Source organism: Lontra canadensis, unplaced genomic scaffold, assembly GCF_010015895.1.
Source record: "Lontra canadensis isolate GAN:19392208 unplaced genomic scaffold, GSC_riverotter_1.0 scaffold61, whole genome shotgun sequence".
Classification (NCBI taxonomy): Eukaryota; Metazoa; Chordata; class Mammalia; order Carnivora; family Mustelidae; genus Lontra; species Lontra canadensis.
The window spans coordinates 6,927,324-6,939,097 of record NW_022631055.1 but is presented as its reverse complement, the minus strand read 5'-3'; positions in this window follow the sequence as shown (position 1 = coordinate 6,939,097).

The following is an 11,774-nucleotide window of genomic DNA, read 5'->3' as shown; positions in this document are numbered from 1 at the left end:
AGGGGCACTTGGTCAATTCTCAGGTAGTTGCTAAGATTTAGAGCTCATTTAGTGAAGTAAAGTCTAGCACCCTAGGGGCTCACCTCAAGTTACGGTGATCTACAGTTAACTCACCATGTGGTTCATATGTAGTGTTCTCTTTTATTTATTTATTTTTATTTTATTTTTTCGGTGTTCCAAGATTCATTGTTTATGCAACACTCCCAGTGCTCAATGCAATATGTGCTTCCTTAATACCCACCACCAGGCTCACCCCCCTGCAAAACCCTCAGTTTGTTTCTCAGAGTCCACAGTCTCTCATGATTTGTCTCCCCCTCCAATTTCCCCCAACTTACTTCGCCTCTCTTTCGCCCAATGTCCTCCATGTTATTCCTTATGGTCCACAAGTAAGTGAAACCATATGATAATTGACTCTCTCTGCTTGACTTCTTTCACTCAGCATAATCTCCTCCAGTCCCGTCCGTGTTGATACTAAAGTTGGGTATTCACCCTTTCTGATGGAGGCATAATACTCCATTGTATATATGGACCATATCTTCTTTATCCATTCATCTGTTGAGGGGCATCTCAGCTCTTTCCACAGTTTGGCAACTGTGGCCATTGCTGCTATGAACATTGGGGTACAGATGGCCCTTCTTTTCACTACATCTGTATCTTGGGTAAATACCCAGTAGTGCAAATGCAGGGTCATAGGGTAGCTCTATTTTTAATTTCTTAAGGAATCTCTACACTGTTTTCCAAAGTGGCTGCACCAACTTGCATTCCCACCAACAGTGTAAGAGGGTTCCCCTTTCTCCATATCTTCTCCAACACTTGTTGTTTACTCTTTTTTTAAAAAAATAGATTTTATTTTATTTTTTTTAAAGATTTTATTTATTTGACAGACAGAGATCACAAGTAGGCAGAGAGGCAGGCAGAGAGAGAGGAGGAAGCAGGATCCCTGCTGAGCAGAGAGCCTGATGCGGGGCTCTATCCCAGGACCCGAGGATCATGACCTGAGCCAGAAGGCAGAGGCTTTAACCCACTGAGCCACCCAGGTGCCCCTTGTTTACTGTCTTGTTAATTTTGGCCGTTCTAACTGGTGTTAAGGTGGTATCTGAATGTGGTTTTGATTTGAATCTCCCTGATGGCTAATGATGATGAACATTGTTTCATGTGTCTGTTAGCCCTTTGTATGTCTTCTTTGGAGAAGTGTCTGTTCATGTCTTCTGCCCATTTTTTGACACAATTCTCTGTTTTTTGAGTGTTGAGTTTGAGAAGTTCTTTATAGATCTTAGATATCAGCCCTTTGCCTGTAGTGTCATTTGCAAATACCTTCTCCCATTCCATGGGTTGCCTCTTTGTTTTCTTGACTGTTTCCTTTGCTGTGCAGAAGCTTTTTATCTTGATGAAGTCCCAAAAGTTCATTTTCACTTTTGTTTCCTTTGCCTTTGGAGACATGTGTTAAAAGAATTTGCTGTGGCTGATGTCACCGAAGAGGTTACTGCCTCTGTTCTCCTCTAGGATTTTGATAGATTCCTGCCTCACATTGAGGTCTTTTATCCATTTTGAGTTTATCTTTGTGTATGGTTTAAGACAATGGTCAAGTTTCATTCTTCTATACATATCTGTCCAATTTTCCCAGCACCATTTATTGAAGAGACTATCTTTTCCACTGTATATTTTTTCCTGCTTTGTTGAAGATTATTTGACCATAGAGTTGCAGGTCCATATCTGGGCTCTCTACTCTGTTCCACTTGTCTGTGTGTCTGTTTTTGTGCCAATACCATGCTGTCTTGGTGATCACCGCTTTGTAGTGAAGCTTGAAATCAGGCAACGTGATGCCCCCAGTTTGGTTTTCTTTTTCAACATTTTCTTAGCAATTCAGGGTCTGTTCTGGATCCATACAAAGTTTGATTGTTTGTTCCAGCACTTTGAAAAATGCTGGTGGAATACAAACGTAGTGATCCGAAGGGGCACGTGCACCCAAATGTTTATAGCAGCAATGTCTACAATAGCCAAACTATGGAAAGAACCTAGATGTCCATCAACAGACGAATGGATAAAGAAGATGTGGTATATATACACAATGGAATACTATGCAGCCATCAAAAGAAATGAAATCTTGCCATTGCGACGACATGGATGGAACTAGAGGGTATCATGCTTAGCGAAATAAGTCAATCGGAGAAAGACAACTATCATATGATCTCCCTGATATGAGGGAGAGGAGATGCAACATGGGGGGTTAAGTGGGTAGGAGAAGAGTAAATGAAACAAGATGGGATTGGGAGGGAGACAAACCATAAGTGACTCTTAATCTCACAAAACAAACTGAGGGTTGATGGGGGGAAGGAGGTTGGGGGGGTGGGGTTATGGACATTGGGGAGGGTATGTGCTATGGTGAGTGCTGTGAAGTGTGTAAACTTGGCGATTCACAGACCTGTACCCCTGGGGATAAAAATATATTATATGGTTATAAAAAAATAAAATAAAAAAAAATGCCGGTGGAATTTTGATCGGGGTGGCATTGAAAGTATAGACTGCTCTAAGCAGTATAGATATTTTCACAATGTTTATTCTTCCAATCCATGAGCATGGAATGCTTTTGCATCTCTTTGTGTCTTCAATTTTTTTCATGAGTGTTCTGTAGTTCCTTAAGTACAGATCCTTTACCTCTTTGGTTAGGTTTATTCCCAGGTATCTTATGGTTCTTGGTGCTATAGTAAATGGAATTGATTCTCTAATTTCCCTTTCTATATTTTCATTGTTAGTGTAGAAGAAAGTAAGTGATTTCTGTGCATTGATTTTTGTATCCTGCCACATTACTGAATTGCTGTATGAGTTCTAGTAATTTGGGGGTGGAGTCTTTTGGGTTTTCCATATAAAGTATCGTGTCATCTGCAAAGAGAGAGAGTTGACTTCTTCTTTACCAATTTGAATACCTTTCTATTTCTTTTTGTTGTCTGATTGCTGTTGCTGGACTTCTAGTACTATGTTGAACAACAGTGGCGAGAGTGGGCATCCTTGTCATGTTCCTGATCTCAAAGGGAAAGCTGTCAGCTTTTCCCCAATGAGAATGATATTCACTGTGGGCTTTTCTGTAGTGTTCTCTTGATGTCTCATTGTATGTTAAGGTCTAGGCTGCTAAAAGTAGTCAGCGGACAGCTGAGATCATTACTTAATATGAGTCTACTATTGCCTTAATAAATGCCTAAATCTTAAAAGCATCTTAAAAGTATTTTGTTTCATAACTGGAAATTCCTTATTCCTTGGTAAATTATTTCTGGAAGACTGGAAGTAACTGCAGGGGTGGTAGGTGGGTGTAGAAATAAGGCAAAAGGGGGTAGTAGAGAAGAATCTAAGATATGTTGAGTGGCCTGCAGTTAGAGGATTTTACCACTAGATGGTGACCTTGTATCGGCCTGATGAACTACCCATTCTCAAAGGGTGGCGGAACGCCTACTGGAGGTGGTTGAAAAACCACCATACTGAAATACAGAAGCTTTTGTGATGCTGTAAAATGATGTGGTTGATGAGCTTTAGGTAATAAAAAGCGAGGAATACCGTTCTCCTCCCAATTCTTCACAGACGGTGATGAATTGATAATACCTGAGCATCTGGTTTAATGACTGACTGTGGGGGATGGGGAGAAGTTTTAGGAAGTACACAACCTGCATTCTAGTTCACCTGTTGACCTTTGGTGGTGGTATATTTGGCAAGTCACTTCTAGGGGCTCAGTTGCTTCATCTGTAAAATGGGAGACGATAATACCTAAGCTGTCAGAGGCTGAGGCAGTTTTCTCCAAGATCTTGCACTGTTTTATCAGTGAAGAGAAAAAGAAGTTGAGGTTTAGTGTCTCCTTGAAAAGGAGAAGAAAGAAGTGGCTAAAGAATCCTGGTCACTGTCTATTTTTTTTTCAATTCTTAGTTTTTGGTTTGGTGGATGGAGTCTTAGCAGATGCTTTTCTCATTGTGAAAACCATGGGTATGACTTTTGCCACAGGATGGGATAGAAAAGGGGATAGAGGTAAAGGGGGAAGAAGTTCTATAATGGTTTTGTGGTATGTGCGTGCATGTGGGTCTACTTAGGTCTAGAACCATAGAAAGGAGGAGAGAGAGGAAATGTTCATAATTTTGGCTATTACTATTGATTGGTCAGGACATCCTTAGTTGTCTTGAATCCTCATAACAAACCTGTGATGGTAGTGTGTCCCTGTTTTACAGGTGAGGGACTTGGGTCATTTCGTGGTGTTTGGTATATTAAAGATGTATTTTTCAATCCCATCATTATGGAAATGACGGGATTTTTATTTCATGCTTACTCAAAGGGCCTTGGAGGAGAGACACTTTGACCATTTATCCAGAAGTGATTTGGCCTTTAAGTTGATATTATTTCATTAGGAGAAAATCAAGTCTCTAGCAGGGCAAATTTCCAGAAGACTCAAGTCTTGGCTGCTTTTCTGTTTTCTGTCAGATACCATACAAATGCTAAGTTACCTTTGGCAGAGAAAAGGAACTTGATTTTATCCTCTGTTATCCCAAATTTCCATAAGGTCTTACTCAATTTCAGAGCAATTAGTGTTGACCCTGAAGTCATTGAAGAAACTTGACTGTAGCCTTTCTGATATGAGAACCTATGAAAGGCTGTTTATTCTAGCCATTGTCTATATCTTCTTATTGGAACAGAATAAATAAAATTAGGATAGACTAAGATTTGATAATAAGGAGGGAAAGGGACTGATAGCTTTGAAAAGGTAGCTTAAAAGAAAAGGTGGCTGAGATAAGGGCAGGGATTGTGTCCTAGAGCAGGTACGTCTGTGGCTGAGTCCTCTCAGGAGTTACTGCCTTTGTGTGATTCTTGATCTCTAGTGCCCCTGGTAAGCTTTGATTAAATTAAATTGATTCTGAAATTCTCTTCTTGGTTTGAAGATGTCAAGAAAGCCGAGTAGCCTGAGCTACGAGCTGGCATGTAATCTGGCTTTGCGCTCAGATATCGATACCCTTGCCCTACAGTGTATTTAAAAAAATTTTTTCTTGACAGAGTTACTATTACATGGCCTTAATATACCTGGAGTCCCATATGGCTCAGTCTTTGTGTGGTGTTGGCTTTCTTTTCTGAACCCAACAGCGGAAAAAAAAAGGAAAAAAAAAAAAGATTGGTGGATCTCCACTGTTTTCATTAACTGACAGAAAAACTAAGAACCTCGGAGAGGTGAGTGTGTTTGGCTGCCAGTGTAGGCGACAAAAACAGACTGAAGAGGAAGGCTGGGATGTCCACAAGATTAGCTGGCAGAGAGATTTCTAGTGTGCCCTTTTTCTTGCCCATGTTACTCTGGTGATGTGTGGTCTGTCTTTGCGGGCAGGGAAGCGGCAGTACCAGGCAGAAGTGGGAGGGGAATGTGAAGGGAGCTCCAGAGGCAAAGTGAGAAGCCAGTAGCCACGAGCTATATATGCTCCCTGAGCATTGTCATATCCTGCCTTCTGCCACCCAGTGGGCTAAACGGTTATTATACCAAAGATGTCTATGCTTAGGAAAACATGCCTGGAGAAGAAGTGATGAGCTGTTCCCTAGAGGTCAGCAGAATGCCGGGTAGTGGTGGGGTTCAGGGAATTGTTGAATTTAGAGGGCAACCTTTGGGACTTTCTACCTCGAAGACCCCCCTCCTTTCATTCACCTGGAGAATAAGCACAGCCAAAGTTTTCATATCTCTTCTAGGTAGATAGTCTTTGCAAAACAGTTGGCAGTGTTAAGGGAATAAATACGAGCCTAAAAGGAAAAATGGCCAGACATGTGAGGTGTAAAATTTCTAGGAAAGAAATTTAAGAAAATGAGCTAAACCAGAGAAATAACAATAATATAAAAAAATGAGGGATATTACAAAAAAATAAAGTAAGGAGACGCAAATATGAATAGGATCCAACTGGGAATATCAAGTACCTAAATATAATTGAAATAAAGCACTCAGTGGATGGGCTGCATATGATAAATGGATACAGCCAAAGACCATAGAAAGATAAAACTGTTGGAACAAGGAATTTCCCCGGAAGGCAGCAGAAAAGGATAGCTAAATGGCACGTTGAAAGATCAGGAGGATTGAAGTGAAAATTCCCCTCAACAGAATCACAGAAGACAGGGCAAGACCCTGAATGGGAGGGACAATGTCCTGAACAGGAGAGGTGACCTCACACAGGGACATTCCACAGTGACTGGATATGAAAAAAGGAAAATTCTAAAAACTTTCAAAGATAGAAAACCTTAGCATCCAAAAGGAATGAGAAAATCAGATTACAGTCCTACTTTGTGGGATCATACCTATGTACTTTATAGAACCCTATTATATATATAATCAACAACTATGCTAGATAAGGGAAAGTAGTACATGAATATCTTCCACATGTGAAAGGAAAGACAGTAAAACTATAATTTTATAAAGGGGAAAATTATTTATTTATTTATTTTTCAAAGATTTTATTTATTTGCCAGAGAGAGCATGAGGGTACAAGTAGGGAGAGTGGCAGGCAGAGGGAGAAGCAGGCTTCCTGCTGAGCAAGGAGTGTGACGTGGGACTCGATCCCAGATCCCTGAGATCCTGACCTGAACCAAATGCAGATGCTTAACAGACTGAGCCACCCAGGCATCCCAAGGAGCAAAATTATTTAAATGTGGGGTTTACATACAGATATTTGGGGCATGCATGTCTCCTGGTAATTGCTACTAAAGATTCACTGTGAAAGAACTTCTCAAAGATGTATTCTAGCTAGAAGTGAAATGACTCCAGGAGGAAGTAATTAAATTCAGGAAGAAAGGTAAGTAAAGAATGGACAAACACAGAATGCACATTATTTTGAGTAGAAAAAGGTTACTTTAAAAAAATGTACCATGGGACCTGTGGGTGGCTCAGTCATTGGGCGTCTGCCTTCAGCTTGGGCCATGATCTCATGGTCCTAGGATCAAGCCCCGCATTGGGCTCCTTGCTCTGTGGGAATCCTACTTCTCCTTCTCCCACTCCTCCTGCTTGTATTCCCTCTCCTCGCTGTCTCTTTCTCTCTGTCAAATAAATAAATAAAATCTTAAAAAAAATGTATCATGAAATTAGACCACAAAGTGTTTATCATTAAATCCCAAAGAATCAACCTCATGCAGACTAGTTCTCCAGCCACAAAGAACAAGACTTCCTTGGAACACATTCCAAGAAATTCTAAGTTTCCAGATATGAGCCTCTTTACTTGATAGAACAAAGTGAGTTCTAAGGTTTTGTGAATTCCTACCTATAAATTAAGTTCGGGAGTTTCATTGGAATTGCATTGAATTTATACACTGATGGGGGTGTGTGTGTGTGTGTGTGTGTGTGTGTGTGTGTGAATGATACCTTTATAATATCGAAAGGTCACATTGAAGAACATTTTATCTTAGGTTAGGTCAACTCTAAATAAGTTCTATAATCTTTGTGAAAGTCTTGCACTTCTTTTAAGTAGTTTGTAGGTTTTGTTGCTGTTGTGAGGTTTTCTCCCTCTCTATTGTATTTTCTAACTGGTTGCTAACGGAACACAATCAGAATTCTTTTGTGGATTGTCAAATTGAGGTCTAATTTACATAAAATAAAATACGGATCTTGTATGCCTTTTGGTAGGTTTGATAATTGCTCATGTCTGTGTAACCACCACATAAAACATAAACTCTTTGCATCAGTGTAGAGTTGCCATTTGCCATCCACATCCTACCTTGAGACAGCCACTTTTGGACTTCTGTCACCACACATGAGTTTTGCTTGTTCTCAAATTTTATATAAATAGAATCATATTTACTCTTCAGTGTCTAGCTTCATTCACCTCATGTAATGTTTCTGAGATTTTTCAGAGTGTGCTATTAGTAGTTTATTCATATTTATGCTGAGTAATATTCCATTGTTGAAACATATAAAAAATTGTTCACTCACCTTTTGATGGAAATGGATTCAGAAACATTTTTTGCTTTTCTTTTTCTTTTTTTTTAATAAATAAGACTGATACATTCCTATCTTTTTCTGATATATTTTTTTCTCTTGTGTAAGTATCTAAGAGAAATTGCTACGACATGTGATAGATGTTTTTGTACTCTGTATTTGTTGGACTGCTGGATTCTTTTTGTTCTTTTTTTAGGAGATCTTCATGCATTTTGGATATGAATCCTCTATCAGTTATATATGTATTGAGAATATTTTCTCCCAGCCTTTGTTTTGCCTTTCAGTTTTCTTAATAAGTCTTTTGAGCATAAATACTTAATTTCAGTCAAGTCCAACTTACCAATTTGTTTTTAGTGATTTGTGCTTTCAGGGTCCTGACTACAAAATTGTAGCTGACTCTAACATCTTGAAGATAATTTTGCATGTTTTACCTAAAAAGCTCAATGTCTTAGGTTTTACAAGCTTAAAGTTCCATTTTTGTTATAGTTCAGTGATGACTCTTTTATGTTTATTCTTAACTAAATTGTTTTCTCCATCTAAAGTTACTTCCTCTCCTAGACAAAACATGGTGACTTAATATTCTGCAGTTGGACTGTCTTGGTACTGATTTTTAAGCAATTAAGTGGTTGTTTTTAAGAGTACATAGTTGCTTTCATTGACTCCTGTTGCTGTGACTATCATCTTCTCTCATATCCTTGCATTGCCTATGAACTTACTTTTCTTTTCTATTTATTTATCAGAGAGAGAGAGAGAGAAAGCACACAAGCAGACAGAGTGGCAGGCAGAGGCAGAGAGAGAAGCAGGTTCCCTGCCGAGCAAGGAGCCTGATGTGGGACTCAATCCCAGGACCCTGGGATCATGACCTGAGCCGAAGGCAGTGGCTTAACTGACTGAGCCACCCAGGGGTCCCTGAACTTACTTTTCTTCGTGAGTCTGGGATGGTCAGTTCTCACAGTCATGGTATATTCTGGAAAGTCTACTTCACCCTCACACTTGAACAGTGTTGGCAGGAAGAATATAGTGTTGTGCATTTTGAAATTACAACTGAGTATTACCAAGTTGGGCCCATGCTGGACTCTGGCTGTCTTTTGGGCTGAGCCCTGGCACTGGAGGAATCTGAGTCTAGTTTCTTTATTTGATACACGAACATCTAATTTATCCTGTACCATTTAAGAGACTATTCCATTGAGGTATTCATTGTTTCCTGGTAAATATTAGTTGACCATATATACATCATACATTAGTTTATTTCTGGGCTTTCTACCTGCTCCTTTGGTTTTTGTGTGAGTTTTTATGCTAATACTACTGTTTTGATTACTATAGCTTTGTAACACAATTGGGAATCAGAAAGTGTGATACCACCAGCTGTATTCTTCTTTTTCAGGGTTGCTTTGGCTACTCAACTATTTTTGTGGTTCCATATAAACATTAGGATTTTTTTTTTGTTGTTGTTAAAAAAAAAATGACATTGGAATCTTGATAAAGACTACATTAATGTATAGATGGCGTTGGGTAATAGAGACATTTTAAAAACATAAATCTTTCTAATCTATGACAGTAGAATATCTTCCCACTTATTTGTGTCTTCTTCAGTTTCTTTCACTGGTGTCTTAAAGTTGGCAGATCTTTGACCTCTTTGGTTAAATTCACTCTTAAATATTTAGTTGTTTTGGATGCTTATAAATGGGATTGTTTTCTTTCTTCTTTTGGAAAATTTGTCATTAGTGTATAGAAATGCAACTGACTTTTGTATGCTGATTTTTGTGTCTTGCAGCTTTGTTGCATTCATTGAGTAGACCTAACAGGTTTTTTTGGTGAAGTCTTTAGAATTTTCTATAAAATCATGTCATATGCAAACAGCTAACTTTGCTTCCTCTTTCCCACTTCTGAATCCTTTCTTATTTCTGTGACTAAGACATCTAATACTGTGTTGAATAGAAGTGGTCAGAGAAGGCACCCTTGCTTTTTTCTTGATTTTACAGGAAAAGCTTTCAGCCTTTCACCATTGAGTGTGAAGTACCTGTGGCTTTCTACTGCATGGTCTTTATTATGTTGAGGTACATTTCTTCTATACACAATTTGTTAAGTGTTTTTAATCATGGATAAATGTTCAATTTTGACAGTTTTTTTTCTGCATCTGTTAAGATGAACAAGAATTTTAATTTTCAATCTATTAATGGGATGTATCACATTTATTGATCATGTTGAAGCATCCTTGCCTCCCAGGGATGAATTTCACTTGATTGTGGTATATGATGCTTTCAATATACGATTGAATGGAGTTTTTTAGAATTTCCTGACAATCTTTGCCTCTGTATTTATCGGGAATATTGTGTCCTTATCTGGCTTTGGCACCAGGATAATATTTGCCTCATAAAATAAATTTGAAAGTGTTTCCTTTTTCAGTTTTTGGAAGAGTTTGAGAAGGATGACATTAGTTCCTTAAATGTTTGTACAGTCCACCAGTAAAACCATCTGGTCTTGGGTTTTTCCTTGTTGAGAGGTTTTTGATTACTAATTCAATCTCTTATTAGCTTCTTTAGCTTTTCTGTTTTATCGTAATTCAGTCTTGGTGGGTTGTATGTTTATAGGAATTCATCCATTTCTTCTAGGTTGTCCAATTTGTTGGCATCTTGTTTATTATAGTCTATTATAACTGATGAGGGAGCAGGAGGCTGGCTGAAGACAAAGCAAAAGCTGGCTCCTTGCACCCCCTCTCCACCTGCTCCACTCAGTAATGTGTGTGACATTCCTCAGGCACCCCTGAGCGCCTTAAGAAACAAATAGTTAACTTGCAGAGATCACAATCCTGCAAGACAGGAATCTCCCAACTCTCTTGATGTTAATGGCTTGCTAAAAGACGACAGTGGTCTCCTGGCACCTTGTAGGCCCTCTTTAGCATATGAAAACTCCATTGAAACCTTCCTTCCCCTCACCTTCCCCCAACCGCAGGGTACATAACCTGCCATCCCTCACAACCCAGGGCAGCAGCTCTTCCTGCCCACGGGTCCTGTCCCCRTGCTTTAATAAACCACCATTTTGCACCAAAGATGTCTCAAGAATTCTTTCTTGGTCATCGGCTCCAGACCTCAGCCCACCGAACCTCACCTAGGTTCTAGAACTTCATCAATAACTATTATAATAGTCTATAATTGTTTATAATATTTTATGATCCTTTGTGTTTCCATAGTATTAGTTGCAAGGTCTTGTCTTGAATTTATAGTTTTATTCCTTTGGGTCCTCTCTTTTTCTTGATCTATCTAAAGGTTGTCAGTTTTGTGGATCTTTTCAAAGAACTAGCTCTTAGTTTTGTTGGTCTTCTTAGTTGTTTTCCAGGTTCCTCTTTCATTGAATTGCTCCTATCTTTATTTACTTCCTTCTGCTAACTTTGGGCTTAGTTCTTTTTCTAGTTCTTTGAGTTTACAGTTAAGTTGTTTGAGATTTTAGTTTTGTCTTAATGTGGACATCAGCATAAATGTTCCACTTAAGACTGTTTTTGCTGCATCCCATAGGTTTTGGCATGTTGTATTTTCATTTGTCTCAAGATAATCTTTTTATTACCCCTTTTTTCTTTTTGATACATTGATGTTAAACTATACACTCCTGAATAACCAATGTATCTGTGAATTTTCCTGTTCTCTTCTTGTTACTGAATTTTAATTTTATACTATCATGGTCAGCAGAGATATTTGATGTAATTACTGTCATCTTGAATTTGTGGATAGTAGTTTTGAGGCTTGACATCAAATTTTTCCTAGAAAATGTTCCATGTGTGCTTGAGAAGGTTTATTTTGGTACTACTGGATGGAATGTTCTTTATATGTCCAAGTCCATTTGCTCCAAGTGTTGT